Consider the following 24301-nt stretch of genomic DNA (forward strand, 5'->3'; position numbering starts at 1 on the left):
TCTTTCTCCTCACTTTTTCTTCTTCGCTGCTCATTTTCTTTTTTTCTTGAAGGTTAGATAATTGTGTATTTCTCACTGTATTTCATTATTTTGCTCTCTTGTTATTGATATTTTCATTCCTCTCTTCAAGATCCCTCGTTTTATATTCAGTCAAACTTTTCTTCCAAATAGTAAATAAAACTATTATTTTGTTCCATATTTGGCTTCACTTTTATACTCAGAATTAGTTCTGAGATCTGTCAAAATTCACATCATTCTGTATCTTATGCAACCTGTGTTATTGTTTAACTTTATAACTTTGTGCCTTTCATTTGTCACTAATTGCTTGAATAAAAATATAATTCACAGAATGTGTTACATATTTTTTTTAAAACCTTTTGGTTAGCAGTTTGGTGAATGTTTTCTCCTATACATTTTTTGGTCCTAAATTTTGTACTATTTTTAAAATAAATACTTTATTAGTAGTCATATACTTTTTGCTAATTTGAAAAGATTCCATAGTTTTGTGTACTAAGCATAAAAACATTTTAAGTGCTAAATAAGTACATAAATTCTCAGGCATGAGAATTTAAACATTACCTATTAGGTTTCTTAATTCATACAGGCTCCTTTTGGTATCCATAAGCTTTCTTTACTACATAGTGTCTTTAACAAGAGAGAAGAGATGGTAGTTTATTTAAAATCATGGTGCTGTTTCTGTGTTTTATCTTTACACAATGTATTTTATTTGTACATGTTTTTAGAATGGATTTCAAGTCAGTTTACAGATAAGACTTGGCTATGTCTACAACTTAATCTACTCCCAGGAAGACTGAAAATCTGCCCATATGTTGAAAAGATGAGTCTTGGCAAGTGGTTTTAGAACACGGGCTCCTTTTATTTACCTATTTTGGTTATAATCTTTATTTTAAAATGTTTACCATGTAGTGAGTAAGTACCATGTGACAGTAATGTAGGTAAGGGCTTTCGATACGTTATTTCATTTGATACACAATTCTTATAAGTATCTCCATTTTTCAGATGAGGAAATGGAATTAATTGAATGTTAAGTCTGAATTTAAATCAAAGACTGAAATTTGAGTTTCCAAAACAGAGCAAAGTCTGTATTACAGAACATTTAATGGAAACGGAGAAACAAAGCCACTGAATACAACTGGCCTCAGAAAGAGCATATGTGTCCAAGAATACATTCTCCTTTTAATTTGCCTTTGTCTCCCCAAATTCTTCTTTTGGAGGCTGCCACCTCTGGCCTCAGGCTGTGTTGTTTATTCTAGGTAGTTTTCTAGAGCCAGTCTATCAATTGCAGTCTTCAAGCTGCATTTATATTCTATTCATTTTTAATGTTTTTTTATTTCATTGTTTCATATTGAACAAGGGACTTCAAATTTTACTTTTTTTCCATTTATGTCTTATCTAGATAACTGAAGTATTTAGAATTATTACATAATGGTTAGTGAAATCTAAAATCCTTTTACTTTCCATTTTATTCATTGATTTACTTTATATTTCATAATTTATTATTGTTCACATCAGAGATAACATTGCTTTCGATAAAGATACTCAATACTGTGAATAACTGGGTTCTTATTAACTTCTGGTAGAAATGTTGGGAACTTCCATAAGGAGGCTCAATTTATTGACATATAGTAAGAATTACTTACTCTTTTTTATTTTTAATTTAGATATACAAAATATATTATGTGTAAAGTAATAGCTGTAATACATTTGGATTGTATGAAATTTTAGTGTATGTGCTTCTGAAGTGAGCACTGGATTGTATCAAACATGAGATTCTTTTGTTCTCATACTCTTTTATTTATCATTAAGTTTATTTGTACAATTTAGATATACATAGTGAACACATTCATCATAGGTGATTTAAACATGATATATCTTGATTCTTCTTTTTTTCTCATTCTCCTGTCCTTTACAACCAGTCTCCCCCTCCTAATTTACAAAGCTTTCATGCTTCTTTTTGATGTTTTTCTTTTCCCTTACTTCCTTGGCCCCTCAAACCTCCCTAGCTCCCATTTGGTTTTGAGCAATATCTTCCTATGTCACAATATCTATTATATATTTTGGCTCTTATTTACTCTTTCAGTTTCCTACATCAGAGAGACAATGATACGTTTACATGTTTGACTGCTTTATTTCACAGAAGAATGTGGTTTCAAGGTCTACGCATTTACTAAAAATGTCTCTAGTTTATCCTTCTATATGACTGAGTAGCACTCAGTGTATAAAATAATATGCAACTTTTTTATCCTTTCCAGACATTGGGTTGACAGGCATTTGTTTTGTTTTCAAGATATTACTATTCCAATTTGCGCTGCTACAAACCTGAGTGTGTATATAATGTTATAATATGATGATTTGTATTCTTTGGAAATACCAAAAAGGGGAATAGCTGGGTCAAATGAGACCTCTAAATCTAATTTTTGAGGGCTCTCCACAGTGATTTCCAATGACTGGCATACCACATGCCAGAGGCTGAAACTAGACTTACACTCTATTTTAAACAAGGAGAAGTGCATCTATGCTTAATTTCATGGGAAATCAGAATGCTACAGTTAATTTCATGGTGATTTAACATTAAAATATTTCTACTTATTTGCTTCTATCATACAAAATGAATATATTCGTGTATTAATATTCAATTGTACACAAATGTGTGCACCACTGTGAATTATCGCATTAACATGCTCACAGTTAAAGATTCTCTAATTGCAGTGATTGCATAAATATATTTATTATGGCTAATCACTTTTTATCTGTCTTCATTTTCCTAATTGACTTAGAAGTACCATACACTTTACTAAAATGTTGTACTTCAGAACATGAATTTCTTTAGGCAATTATAAATTAATAGATAAAGTAAAATGTGCTGGATAAATAGAACAACTTAATACCTATTACCTAAAGCAATTGTACAGATTAGAGCTGTAATGTAACTGATAACTTCTTTTCTTTCATATACTCTGCAGTCTCTAATGTTTTTATTAGGCTATTCTTTTATTTTCTATACTTTTTATTTTTTTGCAAAATGTTCTGCCTTGTATCTGAAGTGACAATTCTCAGGACATAACGGGCACTGTTATTCTCATTGTGCTTAAAAAATATCTTCCTATATATCAATAGCTAAACTCAATTGCTTACAAGTTTTAAAGTTTCAGACATGATACACTACCTTTGAACTACTTCATGCAAAGGAAAACTGTGCTAGGTATCATGAATCTTTTTAATGATATGGAAATGTAACAGAGGCTACACAATTTATTGCAAAACAACTGAATAATGGATTACTTTAAAATTTAATATCGCACTTCTAATGGATGCATAATGGTGTTAGCACCCTTATTTTTTAATCTCTGAAGGTAGCTGCATAGAATACTTCTGTAGAAACTTTTATTTTGATAGATAAGTGTGAAAAGACAGCTGTACTTGTCCTCTGGAATAAAATACTTCTGTTTTTATAGTTTACTGGCAGAAATTATGAGATGTGCCTAAGCATACTCTGACATTTTACAGCATTAATATTTTTAATTATGATTTTATTTTCTTTTTTAAATGCAGTAATATTTTGAGTGATGGTTACAAATCAATAAAACATGAAATTTTGGTACCTTAGTTCAAATGAAGACAGAAGCAAAAAAACCCTCTATGGCTGCTATATTATTTTGTGCATCAGTTTCACTTTAAAATGTCTAAAAATGCTCTATTGAAGTGGTGAATTTATTGAACTTATTAAATATGATCATCATGTATGTATATTGAATACAAATGCACATATATGAGAGAGGCACCCTTGTCTTTCTCAACTGTAGCATGAAGCACTTTATAATAGTTGCAAATACTAAAATGATAGAAAATTTTTACCTGTCTCAATATATCTCTTCTACTGAAAAAAATCTTTGTAGAGTTTCTTCACATGTACTTTCTTTCTTATTTTCTTAGAAAGACTCAGAGATTCTGACATATGTTCATGCTAAATATATTTAAATAATTTTATTGGTTGGAGTGGATTTTCCAATTGATTAACTTTGGTATCTCTCCCCAGGACTGGTAAAGCACATTTCCCATTGTGTCTGCCTGGGACAGGAAGGAGTCGCTGTGAGATCTATATCCGGTCCCTCATCTTATCTGCTCTCACACTCTTTTGCTCTGCTTCCAGGCCACCATGAAGTAAGCACCTTCATTCTGTCACTCACTTTTTCCATGATATCTCTGCATTGAAGCTGGCTATTCATGGGCTAAAACTGTAAGCAAACAGTTTTTAGGATATTGTGCTTCAAAGATAAGAGAGCTGATAAGTACAGTAATGGAAATAGTGGTCTAACAATATCTGCTCAGTATTTATTGAAGCAATAAAATTAGAGCATTCAAGAACAAATTAAAATTTTGGAAAACGTGTTGTAAACACCTGAGCTATCCAATAGTTAAAAACTTTTCTACTGGGATTGCTTCTAATATCAGCACTGCATTTTGTAATTGCATGATAAAATGTGTCAACATTTCAAATATTTCTATATCTCAGTAAATAATAATTTCAAAATAGCCAGTGCTAGTTGCTAAAAATGCAAAATGTTAAATGACTGATTCTAAATGCACATAGACTACTGGATTTTACAGTACATTTCTTTAAAAAGTTCATTGACAATGTTCCATAATTCATATTGTAACCAGTTTTTTAAGAATCTAGTCATTGCAAAAGTTTATCAAATAATCAAAAAAAGAAAATTGACTCTTATTTAATAATAATGTTCAAATACTACTATTATTAACAATAACGATAACTGGAAAGGCTAGATTTTCTTCATGTATGTCAGCAGTGAAAGATACTGCACAGAATGAATAAAGAAGGTGAAGATGTAATTATATTTTATTAAGACAGATATTAGTGGATTTATAAACAAGTGAAATAATACTACTCTTTAAAAATTAAATCTTTTACCAAAAATAGATGCAAAATATTTCAGACATTTAATCTGACTTGAAGATTAAACACTATGTGTTTTAATGTAAATTATTTAAACACAAAATAGAAATTCATTAATATGTACAAATTTTATGCTTTTCATGTATTATTTTAAAACTATTTGTAAATATTAATTGTGTATGTGAAAAACCACAATAATTTTACTAACATACAGCATGTTTAATAATTTTAATAAATACTGGTTTTCATTCTTAATGTGTGAATGTCAAAAGATATTGAAATGTACTGGAGTTGGCTTATATTGGTACATGTGAGACGCTACTTAATGTAGCGACAGTTTCCAAGGAAGTAGATACCAATAGCTTGAAATCTAAGATGATGATAAGGCTTCCCTTACGTAACATGTAAAGTTACAATTTAGCATTTTTTGAAAAGTGAAATGGTTTATTTTCTACCTCACCACCAACATAATATTCATAAATGAAGTATTTTCAATGTCCTCAGTGATATGAGTTTTGACTACAAAAATTGCTTAACATAAGGAAATTTAAGAACTGACTTCAAAGATAATTCATTGGGTTATATTTGCAATTAATCACTGTACCTAAATTGAGACAGTTTGAATTATTTCATCATGTTAATCCTTTTGGGCTCACTAAGAAAGAGTATTTAAATTATATGCAACACTTGGCAAGCTGATAATATCTGCCGAAATTGCAACATGAGCCAAGACATAGTGAGATGTGAGTGTCCACATGCTTCACTGAATGTGAAGTAAGTAGAGATGTTGAGTATTGTATGAAAAATATTGTGACTTTAGTATAAAGAATACATTTCTGGCATACCAGTAGAATCATTAATATTTAAAAGATTTTAGCAGGTAGCAATATTTGAGCAAGTCAGCAGTAGAAGTCTTAAAATATAGGCAGCAACTGATAACTTATCCTGTTTTTTTTTTTTTGGCTATATTATCTTAATTGCAACTTACTCAGATTTTTGAAATTGTCTTATAAAATGTGTCTCTGGCTCCTTTATATCAGTTTAATCTATTTTTAAAAAAGTAGAAAGAAGTTGTTAGAGTGTTATTTAGATTATTTAACATTTTTTCAACAGTGCCTCATCATTCAGAGTGAAAACTGGAACCTTAGCAATGGTCTACTTATCTGAAAAATGCAGCAATGTAAATACATGTCTGTTTTACCCTGCTATTCTTCTTGCTTTCATCCATCCAGCCTCAAATGACCCAGTGATTTTACTTAGAGACACTAGAGTCGACCTTACATTTAATACAACGCAGGTACCATTATTACATTTGAGTGAAATTTTCCTAACATAGATAACCCCTGACTTTCCTGCACCTTATCTGCCGTTACTCATCTCTATTTTTCAGTCATTCTTACTCTCATCATGTTAATAAGTTTTACCTATACTCAGCTAATCCCTCTCCCCTTTCCATGCTTTAATTTCTACTTTTTACCATCCAGCAAAATGATAAGTTTTTTGTTTGTTCCCTGTGCCTATACCTACATAACTGTTTTAGAAAGCATACACTTTGCAATGTTTTTTTCATTGTTACATGTCCAACAAAATTTAATATGCTCAATAAAATATATTTGTTATAAAACATATTTTGAATAAATGAATGAACAAAGTAAAATAAGAAAAACTTAACCTTATGGTTGAAGGAACATTCTGCAATACAGAGTTAGTGGAAATTATATATATATATATATATATATATATATATATATATGTGTGTGTATATTCATATACATAGTGGAAATTATATATATTTGACTGTGAATGTGGTGGCATGTGCCTCTAATCTTGGCACTCTCAAGCTTAAGGAAGGAAATTTAAGAATTTGAGACTAGTATGAGGTACATAATGAGACCTTGTCTCAAAAAACAAAACACCAGCAAGACAGAGTATATATATGCAGTGCAGTAAGGAAGGTTGTGGCTTGGATGTGAGGTAGGCAAGGAAAATCATAAAGGATTAGTCACACAAGCCATAAACCAGTAAGTGAAAAAAATCATAGGAGTAAGAAGTGATCAAAATTATAATTTTAACACACAAAAAGAAGGAAAAAATCAAGGAAAACAAAGAGAAAGAAAAATTAGAGGCTTATACTGAAAGCAGAGGAAAAAGTAGAGGTCACAATAAGTAGTAAAGAAATACATAGTTAAATTGATAGTGATGAGAGCACAGAAGGACTTGGTTTAATGTCATTAGTAAAGAAAAAGAACAGGCTGAAGACAGAACTGTTGTAAAATAAAAATGTTAATAAGTGAGTGAAGGATCAGAACTGATTGAATAGGCAAACAAAGACATTCAGGGAGTAGGTAATTTTGTCAGCCACATTGTATGGGACACATGGTACTCGGGATGCATTTTGTTTGATTCCAGGAAGTCATCTATACCTTTAGAAATAGAATTTCCTTAGTCTGGTGATGATGGAAGACTGATTAGTACGTTTTAAAATGAGTAATAAGCAAAGAAATGGATTACTTCCAAATATCTGTTGTTGTTACATCTAGAATATATGTAGCTATATGGACAATCACAATCAATAAAGTAAGAATTTCCCTTGAAATGTTCATTATGTTCAGGTTTCCTTCAATTTTAGGCAAATTAGGAATAGCAGACCTTAGCAATATAAAGGGATTGATGTGACTAAATAACGTTGGCTTCCAAGGCTTCATATATCTCCCTGTAAGTTGTAAACAGGCAATGGAGAGAATAAATAAAATGAATAATTTTCAAGAGAAATAATACATATATTTTAAGGCACATTTGCTTCAATTATGTGTAGCACATAATTACATACATATGAATGCCTGTGTTTGCTATGCTGATCAGATTTTTTTTTAAGAAGAGAAATGACAGCCTTTGGAAGACTCCTTCACAAATCTCTTTGATGTCCCTTTTTTACAGAGTGAGTTTTGCTCAAATTTGAAAAGATGGCATTAGCTGCTGAATATATTTTATCTACATCTCATCACTGTAGAGCCAGGATAATTAGTACAGTAAGTCAAGGGCTACATTAAACACATTTCACATACAATCCCTTAGACTGACAAGAAAAGATGGTTCCATTATCACCATAAGATCATTTTCGTATTACTTTGGTGCTGAGCTAATGAAAAATGTAAAATGCAGCAGGAAATCATTTTTCCAAACAAGATAACCTAAACACAGATGACCAATTGATTTTGAAAAACAAATGAGTGGCTAAAGTTTTTTTTTTAATGTTTTGAATTTCACAGCTTATTTTCTCGCCTTGCATCCACACACAAAGTATGTGAAAACATAAAACAAACCTTTGACAATAGGCAAAGAAACTAATAACCACTTTAATTCTGACAGTAGTTTTCCTCATTTGGCACTGTTTCCTATGAGATGAGTTGTAAAGTGTAAAATGGTATCATGGAAGAGGTCGAGGAAATAGTCATCACTAGCATCAGCATGGAACTGAACAGAGAGAAGCATAAAAAGTCGTAACATTAACATTAACATTAACATAAAACCCCAATAGCTTAATTTTAAAATAATTTTTATTTTAATGAATTTTAGAGCTGTCATAATACCTGCCTGATGAAAGAAATAAGTCAAACTCAGTTAATTTTGTGGAAAGTTCTGCCTGATTGTAGACACATTATCCCAAAAATGGCTAATGTTTACTACTCAACAGAAGTTTCCTTTTCATTTTACTATTAAAGTGCATGGCCTATCATCATAGAATAAACTGAGAATCAGAAAAAAACATAAAACAGATATGCACACATTAGAATGTTTGGTTAGCTTTGCATTTGGAACCAATTGTCAAGTTCGAGTTTATTTGAATAAGCAAATGTTACTCAGGCATCGTACATGAATTCATGTAGGTAAAAAGTTCCTTATAGTCATGTAGTTTTTGCTATTCTCATTATGTGTCACCAGATATTTTGATTTTTGCCTGGGTGTTCCCCAAAGCCTCATGCAGTCATGGGAGGTGGGCTTTGCAGAGTCAAATGAATCTAGAGTTTGTGATTGATTCATGTTCTAATACTGGGATTAATGGTGTGAATGCTGTAAGACCCTAGGGCAGGTAGCCTACATGAAGTATAAACAAGAGAAGGAGGCTTATCTTTCCCTCCTCTTTTTTTTGCTTTTAGTGTCTTTTATCACCATAAAATGTCATCTCTCTGCCACACCACCCTGCATTATATCCAGCCAATTACAGACTGAAGACTTCAGAGTGAAACCTCGATATTTTGTGAATTAATTTAACCTTTCATCCTTTAATCTTGGTCGCCAGATATTTTGTCTCAGCTATTAGAGAAAAGAAGACAGTAGGTAATATATATAGCAAGTAGTGAAAAATTGAACAAGACTGAGAAGGATACATTGAAGAAGTTATCCTATTTCAAATGTTGACTTTTAATATTTTAAACAATGAATTTTTTGGTGAGCCCAAGAATTATAGTAATAGCATGATGTACAAAAATATATCAAATTGTTCAAAAATTTTCACTAATGCAGAGATGAAAGAGATTTCTCTTTTCCTATTAAATTCCTATAATGTAAGGAAAAACTTTAGATGAATTTTCAGTCTCTGTTTTTGATTTTATTTGAATTTTAATTGTTAGGTTGTTTTAATGAGGGTAAAAGATCACCACCAAAGTGAAATGGGAAAATTGTGTTGCATGTCATTTAGAGTGGTAATGTAAAGAAATATAATTTATCATTATTCACTTAAAGCTCTGCTTACATCATTTGGAGTGACATTTTACTTCTTTATTATAGGGGAAATACTAAAATATTTTAGAATGATGGTCATAGGAACTCTTTTTATAAACAGTAATACATGCATATATTTTTTTTTGCTTCCTTGAGCAAAGATGTCCAAAAGCACTACTATTAACAATATTATACTAGACTTTGGTTTCCATATCTATCCTACAGAGGTACAACATTTTACTCTACCTCCACTGCTGGTCCAAAAAAGTTTGACTACAAACTGAGGCTTCTTCCACATTATATTTTCATCTTAAAAGTGATAACTGCATCCACATAATCTAAAATGACTACACCACCAAAACATGATTCAAAAAACTTGCGGGAATATACTGAAAGAAAGAGAATTGTGATAGGAAGACAGTGTATTTGGAGGTTGAAAAGCAGATTAAGAAGAAATGTGGAGGGTGAGGGATGGAAACGGGAAAAGATTAGAAAGTGTACCTCACACAAGGCCAATGAAACATTTTTCAAAATACTGAAAATAAATCCAAATTGATGCTCAATCTTTGACAATATAACATAAACTGAAAAACTTACCTTATGGCCAGATAAAAATTAAAATTATATCAGTTTCCTTTGTATTTTAATATATTTAACAGATTTCAAGCTTTGTTTTTCATATTCAAAATAAAGTTTGAACATATATGAATATATACATGTCTTTTTTAAAAAAATGAAAAATTTCTACATCTTATTCTGAAATTTACTTGTAAATTATACCTTATGCATTTACAGTCTTCTGGGATAATCATGCTCTTGAGGAGACATTTAAAAAGTAATGCTTTTTGAATTTGATTGTGCTTCATTTGACATTTTTATATGTTCAAAAGTACTTTCAGGCATAAACTAGATAAAGAAGTAGGCTATGATAGGTTTTTCCCACTGCTTCTCATGTTCTGGACAAGACATATTTTGCAAGCAGTATTTTAACTGGCTTAACATTACTTTCAAGTGCAATCATAAACTTACAAATTGTAACTGAAAGGAGTTGTGATACTCAAATTATTCCAAATACCTCTTCTCATTTCAGCATCTCAAACTGTTATTCAAATGAAACAATTTGAGTCTCTCATCTCTTAAGAAGCACAGTGTAGGAACACATACTAGTTAATGAAAACAAACTTTAACAAAAAATAGCAAAATTCTAATATGGCATTGATCAGCTTCTGCTTCATAATATACTAGTTTACTCTGTTTTTAAAGTAACATTCATATTTGAAGATTATTCTGAGAAACATAGCTCAGAAGCCCTAACATAAACTTGCAATGTTTTTATTATTAAAATTGAAAGGACCTATGATACTAATGGACCTCTGATTTAATTATAGTATATTACGTATAGCTGGTTTAATAAAATATATTAGAACTTACCCTTTCAAGATTAAGTGGATAGCTAGATTTCTAAGGAAAGCTTAATATGACTAACATAGAATTTGATTATGGACAATGTATACATACTAGCTCTTATTTTCTAATTATAGAGTGAAATATAATTTGGTGAAAAATTAATGGAAACGGTAGAAACATGGTTCTAATAAAAAAAGTCAACTAATATTTTCACTAAAACTTTAAAAAAATTCTACATCTGTCAGAGAAATGTATATAATACTCCCTCTGTCATTAACTTATAAAAATTCTTTAATTTTAAAGAGATTAAAAGAGGACATAACAAAGCAGATCAGAACAGAACAATTTAAGCAACATAGTATTTCACCACAAGACAACCCAATATAACAGTAGCTACCAAAATGTCATTTTCCTTAAAATAGTTGAGCATATCTTCATATACAACAGTATCAAACATAACAAAATAGTATAAAACCATTAAAGAGAAAAAGTTTTACAGGGCATTCAGAACCAAATAACAGAAAAAGAACAATGGCTACTATACTTTCTCATTGTCCATAAAAATTTAGTTTATACTACCACACATGTCATGGTTTATGTTGGTGGCCCTCAGGCCTCAAGCATTGGCATTATGAATTTGTGATTGGTTCATTGTTTAGTGCTTGGATTGGGAGTATGTGTGCTACACTGACCTAGGGGTGGAGCCAGGATGTAATTTAATGGCAGGAAGAAGGTGTGTCTCGCTCTCTTGCTGGTTTCTGCCTTGCTGTTTGCAGCTGCCATGAACTGCAGCACGGCCATGCTACTCTGCCTTGGAGCCAACTGTCTCAGATGGACTGAAAACTCCAAAAACTGTAAGAAATAAACCTTTCCTTTCACAAATTTGGTCATCAGGTATTTTCTCTCAGTGATGAGTAAATAGTAACTAAGGCAACACATAATAAAATCCAATAAGATACAACATGACAGAACCAATGGAAATGGAAGAACAAAAGTATGGTAGAACTTCAAAGCAAGATGATATTAAATCAAAACTGGCTTATTTTCTTCAAACTAGCTGTTCATACTATCACAGATAATAAAATCAAACAACCCAGGATAAAACCATTCCAACTAATGAATGGAAATATTATAAGGCTTCAAAGCAATGTAAAGGAGAATCATGATTACCATAAACTCTTATGTACTCTTACCATTTCTTACACTGGGGAGGCTATACAATATACATATGATTTTGATTTATTTCACTTATGAGGATGGTCTCAATTTGCATCCATTAATTCATAAATATCTCAATGTGATCATTCTTTATAGCTGAGTAGTACTCCACCATACAAAAATATTACAACTTTTTTTTTTTCCATTCCTCAGTTGTTGGACACTTAGGTTGTTTCCAAGATCTGGCTATTACAAATTGTGCTGCTATAAACATGAGTGCACATAAATCACTGAGGTGTGATGTTTTCAGTTCTTCTGGGAATATGCCTAGAAGTGGAATAGCTGGATCAAATGGGATTTCCAATCCAACTTTTTGAGAAATCTCCAGACTGACTTCCACAATAATTGCACCAGTCTAACACTCCCACCAACAGTGGAGGAGAGTTCATTTTTCTCGATGGCCTCTCTAGCATTAGTTGTTGGTAGTTTTCTTGATCCTGGCCATTTTTTCTGGAGTGAGATGGAATCTCAGTGTGGTTTTAATTTTCATTTCTCTAATGAGTAATGATGATGAACATTTTTTCCTCTATTTATTTGCCATTTGTATTTTGTCATCTGAAAACTGTATATTCATCTCAGATGCCCATTTTTGGATTGGTTCTTTGAATATCAGAGTTATGATTTTTTAAAATTCTTTATATGATTTAGACAGAGTCCTTTGTCTGAGGGACAGTTCACTAAGATTTTTTTTTCCCAGTTTGTTGGTTTTCTTTTCAATATGTTGAATATTTCTTTTGACATGCAGAAACTTTTTAATAAGGCATTATCCCAGTTATTGATTCTGGGAAATGTTTCCCATGTGGTTTGATTCATGTTCATGAATTCTCTACCTACCCTTATGTCTTCAATATTTTTACCCAATTTATCTTCCAACAGATTTAGTGTTTCTGTTTTAATATTCAGGTTTTTGATGCATTTAGATTATAGTTTAGTACATGGTGATGGGCATGGATTTAGTTTTACTATTCAGCATATATAGAGCCAGTTTTTCCAGCACCATTTATTAAACAAACTGTCCTTCTTCCAGTGAACATGTTTGGCCCCTTTATCAAAGATACGGTGATTGAGTGTGTTTGTTGTTGTGGTTGTATCTTCTAATCTATTCCATTGATTTCAGATCTGTTTTTATTCCAGTACCATGTTGATTTTACTACAGTTGCTTTGTAGTATAACTTCAAGTCAGGGATTGTGATGCTTTCTGCCTTGCCTTTGCTGCTTAGAATTGCCTTTGATATTCTAGGTCTCTTCTGGTACCAGATGAATTTTAGGATTGATTTCTCTAGATCTCTGAGGTATCTGGGTGGTATTTTCATTGGCTTTGCATTGAATCTGTTTGACAGCTTTGTGAGAATGGGCATTTTCACAATATTTATTTTTCCTATCCATAAACAAGAGATGTCTTTCCATTTTCTGAGATCCTCTTCAATTTCTTTTTCAGGGCATTATAATTTTCACTGTATGGAACTTTTACTTCTTTAGTGGGATTAATTCCTAAGTATTTCATTTTTTGGATGCTGGTGTGAAGAGTGTGGCGTCTCTTATTTCTCTCACTGTGATTTTGTTGTTAGTGTATAGGAATGGTATTGATTTTTGTGTGTTGACTTTGTATCCAGCTACATTGCTGAATTTATTTATTTTATCTAGGAGACTTTCAATTGAGTTTTGGGGGTCCACTATGGAGAGTATCATGTCATCTGCAAATAATGATACATTAACTTCCTCTTTTCCAATCTTTATCCCTTTTATTTCTCTCTCTTGTCTAATTGCTCTGGCTAGTATTTCCAGTACTATGTTGAATAGGAGTGGTGATAAGGGACATCCTATTTTTGTGCCTGATTTTAAGGTAAAGGCCTTCAGTTTTTGACAATTTAATATGATGCTAGCTGTTGGTTCATCATAAATGGCCTTTATAATAATATTGAGATAAAGACCATCTATTCCAATTTTCTGTAAGGTTCTTATGAATGAATGTTAGACCTTATCAAAAGCTTTATCTGCATCTATAGAAATGATCATGTTATTCTTACTTTTGGCTTTATTGATATGGTGGATTACATTTATTGATTTACGTATGTTGAACCAACCTGCATGCTTGGCATGAATCCCACTTGGTCATGGTGTGTAACCTTCTTGATGATTTACTTCATCCTGTTTGCCAATATTTTATTAAGGATTTTGCATCTGTGTTCATTAGGGAGATTGGCCTATAGTTCTCTTTTTTAGTTTGTTGTTTCTCAAGTTTCAGTACTAGAGTAATAGTTGCCTCCAGGTGTGACTTAGGAAGAATTATTTCAGTTTCACTGAATAGTTTGAGGAGTGTGAGCATTAAGTCTTCTTTGGATTCCTTGTAGAATTCTGCAGTGAATCCGTCTGGGCCTTGGCTCTTCTTTGTAGGTAAGGACTTAATTACATTGTCAATTTCATTTATAGAAATTGAGTTATTCTGCAGTTTTACATCTTCTTGACCTAGCTTTGATACTTCTTATGTTTCTAGGAATCTGTCTATTCTTTTTGTGTTATCAAACCTATGAGAGTAGAGGTTTTTGAAATAGATGTTGATGATCTTATGTATTTCCACAGAGATGTAGTGATTTCACCTTTTTCATTCCTTATTGCATGGATTTGTTGTTATTTTCCTTTTGCTTAAATAAGATTGGCTAGGGGCTTATCAATTTTATTTATTCTTTCAAAGAACAAAATCTTTGATTCATTGATTTTTGGGGTTGTTTTCTTAGTCTCTATTGCATTAATTTTTGCTCTGATTTATATAATTTCCTCCTTTTGCTTTGAGCTTGACATGCTCTTCTTTTTCTAGATGTTTGAGGTGTAGCATCAGGTTGTTTATTTGTATTCTTTCTGTTTTCGTGATGTGGGAACTCGGTGCAATAAATTTTCCTCTGACGACTGTTTTCATTACATCCTACAGATTCCAATAAGCTGTATTTGTATTTTCATTTGCTTGTAGATATTGTTTAATTTCTTCTTTAATTTTGTCTGCGACCCACTGATTGCTTAAGAGTGTATGTTTAATTTCCATGTGTTAGTGGGTCTTTGCAGTTTCTTTTATCGTTAATTTCTACCTTCATGGTAACATGCATGTGATAATTTCAATTCTTTTGCATTTATTTAAATATGTTCTGTGGGCTAGTATATGGTCTATTTTAGAGAATGTCCCATGTACTGCTGAGAAGAATGTGTATTCTGATGTTGTTAGATGGAACACTCTGTATATGTCTACCAATTCCATTTTCAAGATGTGACTCGGTTCTTATTTCTTTGCTGATTTTTTTGTTTGGTTGATCTGTCCCTTTGTGTCAATATTATTGCTTATTTGATTTTTCATTTCTATTAGTACTTGTTTTGTATAACTGGGTGCTCTTCAATTTGTTGTATATATATTTAAGATTGTCACTCTTCATCTTGAAGTTTTCTCCTAACCACCAAATAGTGACCTTCTTTATCTCTTAGGATCATTTTTGGTTTGAGTTCACATTCTCTGCAAAAATAATAGCTATGCTGCTTTTTATTTCAGTTCCTCTTGCATGAAGTATTGTGTTCCATCCTTTGACTTTCAGTCTATGAGTTTCCTTTTGGGTTAGATGTGTTTTTTGTGGACAGCATGTAGTTGGATGTTGTGTCTTGATCCATCCTGCCAGTCTGTTTCTTTTAAGTGGTGAATTGAGACCATTTACCTTATTGGTTATAACTGTTATAATTTGGTTTATTGTTGACATGGTATATTTCTGCTACTGCATTTTTAGCTTTCCATTCTGTTTAATTATCTGCCTTGCTTAGTGATTTTTTCCTAAGTGTCTAAACTGTCTTTCAGTATTCTTTGCAGGGTTGGTTTGGTGATCATGAAGTCCTTCAGCTGTTCTTTGTCATGGAAATGTCTTATTTCTCTATCAATTTTGAAGGACAATTTTTCAGGGTACATCAGTCTAGGTTGGACATCATTTTCCTTTAGGATCTGAAATACTTTACTCCATGCATGTCTTGATTTCGTTGAGATGTCTGCTTTCATTCTAATAGATTTTCCTTTATAGGTGATCTGTCTTTTCTCTATAACAGCTTTTAGTATTCTATTCTTATGTTGGATTTCTAGGATGGTGATTATTATATGTCTGGGTGTAGTTTTATTTTGGTTATGACTATTTGGAGTTCTGCATGCTTCACTAATCATAATGTCAGTTTGCGTTCTCATGTTTGGAAGTTTTCAACTATTACTTCTGTAAATAGCCTCTTGATATCATTTGTGTTGTCCCCTTCTTTTTCACTTTTCCCTATCAATCTTATGTTGTTTTTCTTTGCATCATCTTGCAGCTGTTGAATTGTTATTTCCTGATTCTTTGTCATTTATAAAAGATCTTTCCTTTCCTGTTCATTAGCTGCAATCTTTTCTTCAAGATCTGAAATTACATATTCACTTTGTTGAGGCACTTTGACAACTTTCAGTGGAATTTTTGATATCCTGTATATCTCTTTCAATCTGCTTCATGTATTCTGTTTCTTATATTGTTCATCCAGGGATTCTATCATTTTGTTTTGCTCCTCTAATTTTCTAATTGTGTCTTTCTTAGATGTGTTCAGCATCTCTTTCATTACTTTTATCATTTCTTCTTTTACCTGGGAGATTATTTCTAGTTTGAATCCCCTTAAAGCTTCCCAGAATTGCTTCTTTATGTTAGTTGCTAGTATTTCAGGTACTTCAGCTGTATGACATATATTTTTTTTTCTATGTACATGCCTCCTAGGCTTTCTTGAGATGGGCTGGAAGTTTGAGGTTTCATTTTCGTCCTTCATTTTGTCAGTTTCCTATATTTCCATGTTTCAAGTGTTGTTCCAAGGCTTCCCCTGGGTGTGTTGGAAATCATCTCCTATGCCCTCAGCTTTTGGGACTGAATTGAGGTTGCTGAGCATGGTCCAGTCAGGCCCACAAGACCTCTCATGCTACTTCCCATGTTCCAGGAATCTGGGTGGGCACCTATGCACTGTGGATGTTGGTGCAAAGCTCTCCCTGGGCAAGGACCATTGTGCTAAAACTCATTTCATGTGCCCTCAACTCCCTTGATTGAAGAAGGTAGCTGCATGTAATCTAGTTGGGCCATAAAACCTCCCAAGACTAGTCTATTGTGCCTGGAAGTTTTGTGGGTCCTTGGCCACTGGAAATAATGATCTTAAAGTCTCCTGGGGCTTAGAATGTTGTGTAAGAGCTCACCCCCTCTGGCAGCCCCATTCCCCAGAGTTAAAGAAGGTCAACTTTTTACATATTTAAAAAATACTAACTTCATGTCATCTTCTTAATAATGCTGTGTGGCAGACTACATTAGGATATTCTTATTATATGTGAAGAAATTGAAGAACAGGAATGTTTAATTATTATTACTGGATGCACAGATAGTTAGAGAAAGAAGCAAGACACAAACTCCATCAGTCTAACTCCAGAGTATTTAATCTTTACCTTTAACCTTGATCTCAAGTATCCCCATGTCACCAGAATTAACATTGGGTTTCTTAGTGTCTCTTCTTCTTCAGAGTATCTGTTCATTACATCTTGCATTATATAATCTGTTCCCATAAATAGTTTTAAAAAGTCTTCCCATGTGTGAATTTCTACATGTATATCTATCCTCTCTGTATTATAGAGAAAAAAAAAATCATAACAAGACAGCAAAACAGATTCCTAGAAAAACATGCAATGAAAAAGACACATAAGACCACAATATTAGGTGATCTACCATAGTTACTGTTCCTTCTCTTGTTATTTTCAATAGATTTGTCCACATCATCAGGCTTAATATAGTTAAGCGTAGTATTACATAGCTATTTTTATAAAAACCACAACTTTGAAAATATTGTAGGACTTGAGAGCTGTTAATAATCAAAATTGGTATGGATATCTTTTACATCTTATCATTTTCAAGGTAGTTGCCTCTACTTTTAGAGTTGATACTATCAAGCATACCAAATTCAAATAAAATCAGCCAAGGCAAAACCATGGTCTGTCGAATCGGATTCAAATAAGATCAGTCATAGTAAGACAATGTAAGTAATACAGGGTTTTAGTGTAAGTTAATAAGAAATTAAGGATAGTTACCATGGTATAACCTGCTGTTTTTGGGTCAGATGTCTGAGCCCTCAAATCTGATATGAGTGGACAGATTAGAACAAAATAAATTCAAACTAAAAAGAGTAATAAGACTACTGTGATTTTTAAATCCTGATACACTATTAACAATGACTTCTGCCTTTTTTATATAGTGTATCAAAGCTATCTATACTAAAGATTATAGCTTACCATCTCTGTCTCATGTTCTGCTACTCCACTTTACTGCTATAATTTGTCCACCTTACTCCCTCATTCCACTGTCTGCCCCATTCATTGAGGCCTCTCTGCCACTGTTGCTGGAATCCTGGTATCCCTTTCTCTCTCTTTCTGGAATGTCCTTTAGCACTTTCTGTAGGGTTGGGTGGGTGACCATGAACTCCCACAGTTCCAAAATTAGAGGAAATTATTGCCTGATCTATTAAGGATATTATTTTTTGCTGCTGTTATGTAAAAATATATTTAGATGGAAGTAACAGAAACATATAAGGCTTTAAATCAAAGACTTATTTTCTTTACAAATCAAGGTAGAAGTGTTTGTTTGATAGTTCTTTTGATCTATCTTTGTTATATATAGCTTGTCACAATGTGATGATTTTATCATTGATCATTTGATCTTTATGTTAGAGAATAGACAAAAGTGGAACAAGAGTGCAGATATGCATTGGTCACATTTATAGATTTTAATCAAGAAAAAACAATTTGTTAGTTTGTCTTACAAAACACACACCCAAAATATTTGTACTTATGTCACATTTACAAAACTACTTCAGATGGCTATACCATGGTACCATGGAGCTCAGGAAATAGATAGGCAAAAAATTTTCCCAAAATGAAGGGATTAGATTTTAATGAACCTCCTACATTAAATGGATATTTGTATAGCCACCTCCTTAAAAATCTCATAATCAAGGCAGTAGTTCTCAATGAAAAATTTTGTAGTGCTTCTCTTTAAAATCACCAGAGAAGCTTGGTTAAAGTACACATGAATCCAGATATTCCTATGAAGAAAATAAATTTATGAGTTATATCATAATCATGAGGTTCTATACATAGATATTGTGAACAAGTATTCCTCATTTTGTTTTCCTTACCTCCTAGAATTTGATAGCCATCCAACGAAACACAAGATGAATGGTGATCCTTCTATATGCAACACACCTAAATATTGGTCCCTCATCTTTACATGAAGACTATGCTTGACAAAATTGCACAATGACACATGTCCCTTTTATGATTTCTGTCTAGATATCTCCCCCCCCCCAAATTGTCATGCAATCATAGGGGCAGGATTCTAGAATTTGTGATTGACTCATGGCCTAGTGCTTAGATTATGGGTGTGATAATGACCCTACCCTACAATGGGTAGCCTACATACAGTATAAGGGACTGAACCATCCCTTGGAGGTTATAATGGTTGATACATTGGGTCAACTTGAGAAATTTACAAGTTACTATATAACTTGGCACCGAGACAGGGTCCTTACTTTGTAAACATCCTCATCTTGTGAAAGAGGAGGGCATGGAGATGGTGTGAGTGCTACATTTGCCCTACGGGATGGTAGCCAGCCTACAATACATGAGAGGGAAAAAAAGGCTTGCCCTCCCTCAGTTTTAGTCTTGCTGTTTTTTCTTGTCTTCTGCCACCTTGAACTCTTGTCTCTGTGCCATGCCACCATGTTTTGGAACCATTTGATTATGGATTGAAACTTCCACAAACTGTGAGCTAAGTAAACCTTTCTTTCCTAAATTTGGGGAGTTAGATTTTTGTTCCAGGAATGAGAGAAAAGTAACCAAGACACACCTTTGTACTTCAATATTTTGAGTTAACTATGCATTGAAGATGAGAAGTATCTAATGAGATGCATGAGATGTAAGGAACATGTATCCTAAATACAAAAAAGGTCATCCCACATCATTCATTACTAAAATATGTGAAATGACGACTTTGTGTGAGTTGCTGGGAAGCAAATCAAAGGCTTCATGCCAGAAAGTAAATGTTTTACAATGGAGTTGTATCTCCAGTGCAGCTCATTCTGTAGTAACAAAAACTGCTGAAAACTAATACTTTGGGAGAAATATCAGATTAAGATAATTTCCATACCTTTGTTTAGAAAAAGGATATTTTGTAGACCAGTAACTATCATTTTTGTTTCTTCAAATTCAATAGTGAGAAAAAATGACAGCATCATTTGTCTGTGTCATCTTTATAAACGCTAACTCTTAAAACTTGCTCAAAATGAACTTTCTACACAATTGTGACTTTTTATCTGCATTTTCTTTGTGCTTACAATATTTTTACTGATATTAAAGATTGACACTGTCCTTTACTAAACTTGAGATGCAATAGCAGGCAAAAAATTTAATTTCTTCTATTAGTTGTGTCAATAACTCAATTTTAAACATATAATTTAAAAACTCAAGGAAAAAATATACTTAACCAGAAAACATCATGAGAAATGAAAAGTGAGTAAATCACCTTTAAATTATCTTTATTTTTCTTTGATAAAATGAAAAAATGCAGTAAAAATTTGCATCATTGCTATAAATCTAGTTGTAGCCTTTTTGCTCACAAAGAAGAGAGATAAAAAGAAATTCAAAGATTATGAGATTTATATTTATTCAGAGTAACTTTGAATTAGTGTGATGCATATTTTCATAGTACTGATATATCACTATATATGTATTTTAAGTTCTTTTACAAGTATGTACATTAGCAGCCTCACTGTTCATTCATAAAAGAATATCCTTAAAGCCATTAATATTTATCCAATTTACATTTAATAATTTGAAGTTGCTGCACTTACTGTGTATGAACAAATTATATAATGAATCAGCATGGATACATTTCCTCTTATTATAACCATCAAAGATTTAAAAATATTTCACAGTTAAGGTTTCAGAAGTGACAATGGAATAGAAAGAGGTCCATTTTGTTTTAAATGAGTGGTCTGTTTTAACTTTCTCTCTGAAGTGGATAACCTCCACAATATCCTCAAGAGGGAGCAAATTGTCTTTATATACTGCCTTGGTTAATTTTCTCATTTTTCACACAGAATTCCTAACATTTAAGCAAGGTTTATTGAGCTCATAATTTGTAGTTTATAGTTTCAGTTTACAGTTAGCCAGGTCTAAAGAAGCATGGCACATCTGAGGAGAATTGTGGAGGAGAAATAGTTCATTGTGGGCAGAAGGCATCAAAGTATTGAAGAAGAAACAAGCAACAACTGACAAGCAATGACAATAATGGCTCTTTTTCTGTCCTTATATTTTATCCAGGATATAGCATCACAGTGAGAATCAATCCCAGCATCACACATCCTCCATCCAACCATCTGCAAAGGCATCACTTATGACCTCATGGGGCTTTGAGGGACCTCTAGATAGACACAAGCCATAATGCACATATATATTTAGTTTCCAGAGCATGACACTATCACAGACCAAAGATGATTTTGACCAGAACTAATCAAATAATTCATATGGTCAATCAATGATTAAGTAGTCTAGTAAAAGAAAACTGTCTCCCAAAGAAGGACAGAACTAAATTTAATCATATTATCTTGTTTATTAAGTCTCATGATTAGTGGAGCTTGTGAAAATTGTTTCTAGGTTCTATGAGAACTCTATTATTGAATATGGTTTCAGTTTGTCTAACACATTGAAAGGTGAGGAGATCCTTAAGAGCGAGACCCTAATGAAAATTTTCTTCCTGTCAGAGTAGGTTGTTGTAAACTGTAAGCCTGGTTCCTGAATATCTCTGGTAATCTTTCCATATGATCTACAGCATACCACCACAGTGAATCTCTTGATATCAAGCTTTTATTTGTCTAATCACTGTGAACTTAACAAAAAATATTTACAGAGTATAATTTCAGGTATTTTCAAACATTAACAGAATTTAGCTAAATAAAAAAGTGCCTGTAATTCTTTCAATGTAGCTCAGTTTTTAAAATGCTAGATCTGTTGCAATATAAAGATACTAGATTGTGAGATTTAATCATGGTTCCAAGTTTCCTTTTATTTTATCAACTTATCCATTATCACAAATTGTACATTACTTTCTATGAATTTCTACAAATAAAATGAATTATTATCTTTCTTGAAAACTAAAATAGAGTAAAAAGTTACTTTTTATTTTAAATATCACATTTCAACATAGCTCTCACTAATTTTAACACTCTTTTTTAGATGAGGGCCAACAATATAGAAATTCTGTATTCTCAAGAAGTAGGACATTTCACATCATTGTTTTAAATATTTCTCTGTACCAAAAGATGCATTCTGGCTTCTAGAAATCAATCAGAAAATCATACTGCCCAACCATTTTGTCAGTATATTAATGTAGAACAGCACGTGAAAGATAAGAAATATTTTCACACGTTGTGTTTTTAAGAAAAGAGTAATGTAGAAGATTGATTTTGAAACATGATGTTGGGATGCTGAGACTTCTAATCATACTAACACAGTGGGGGAACCTCTGGCTATGGTGTTTATTAACCACAACACTGGTCTATGTGACACTTTTATTTTCAAGCAGGTGGCTGTATGAAAATTTAAAATGTAAATTATAGCTTTATGTACTTGTACTGAATTACAAGCCAGGGAATTATTTAGTATTATTAGTTATTCAGTCAGGAGCTGATGATATGTTCTCTTTGGTGTGTTAATGAAGTATGGGATTTCTTTCCTCCACAGGGAAACTTAAATACCATTCCGAGAATTTGTTTTTCAGGTAAATTGCATATTTCACTGTTAGTTTTGCAGCAACATTCTAATATGAAGGCAATATCATTGACACTGAAAAAACAGGAGAGTTTTACAATCTCTTCAATTACTCTCAGACTTTAGAAATATAATTAAATATGCTGACTAATTTAATTTAAGTAGCTAATAAGGGACCATAATATTCATTTTCAGAATTGGATGTGGGGAGTAGTGATTGTGCTTTAATTCTTTAAAAAAATATAAGTATTAGATACAACAAAATTTGGTCATAGTCTCTAGTTTATAGCCCACATAGTTCAAAAGAAAGACTTGTAAATAATCCAATAATGTCATCCCACTTATCTTTACATTGTTATATGACTATGTCCAAGGGACAAGTGCATAACAATCTTATTTTGATTAACTTTGATCTTTGTAAGTCCCTGTGATTATATTAATGTGCTAACTGTAATCATGACTGGAATTACTATGTCTGTATTATTCTATATTACTACTATGTGCTAGTGTGATACCCATATTATTTGCATTTTTTAAATTCTGAAATTAAATCGATATGCTAGGTATATTGATTGAACTGAAAATTTTCAGAAGTTTAATCATTTCTCTATGTAGAAACCTAAACTATACAAAAAGTTTGAATATTTTAGTTTATTGTAATTTGAAGCTAAGGGTATGATATTTTAATCTGGCTTATAAAATATTACACATTATTGTATGTAAATGCAATAATACCTTTATATTTTGAGAAATGTCCCTTTGCTAGCATACGTATACATTAAAATATTTATTTTAGGGTACTGAGAATGTGTGGCTTCCTAGCATACACAAGACATTGGGTTCAATCCCTAGTAACTGAAAAAAGAAAGAGATACATAGATACTTTGTTTATATGTTTGTGAATATCTTGTTGTGATAAGGACCTAAGCTGCTAAACAGACACATGTTTCTCTGTTTAAATTGAAGAAGGATTATAAGTTATGATAAATTGTAAGAAGAAATATTCATGACAACTGATAGTAGGCTAGAAATAAAATTAAAAATTATTCACAGGGGAAGGCAGTTTTTTATAGCCATTGTTATATTAATTACCCAATCATATGGGTTATTATCACTATTTTAGAAATAATACAACTGATAGACATTGAGTAGGTTGCTTCATATTATAAAATTAAAACAAAAATTTA

The sequence above is a fragment of the Cavia porcellus genome, unplaced genomic scaffold, assembly GCF_034190915.1.
Source record: "Cavia porcellus strain 051 isolate PalLab524CR breed Dunkin Hartley unplaced genomic scaffold, mCavPor4.1 scaffold_5, whole genome shotgun sequence".
NCBI classification, from domain to species: domain Eukaryota; kingdom Metazoa; phylum Chordata; class Mammalia; order Rodentia; family Caviidae; genus Cavia; species Cavia porcellus.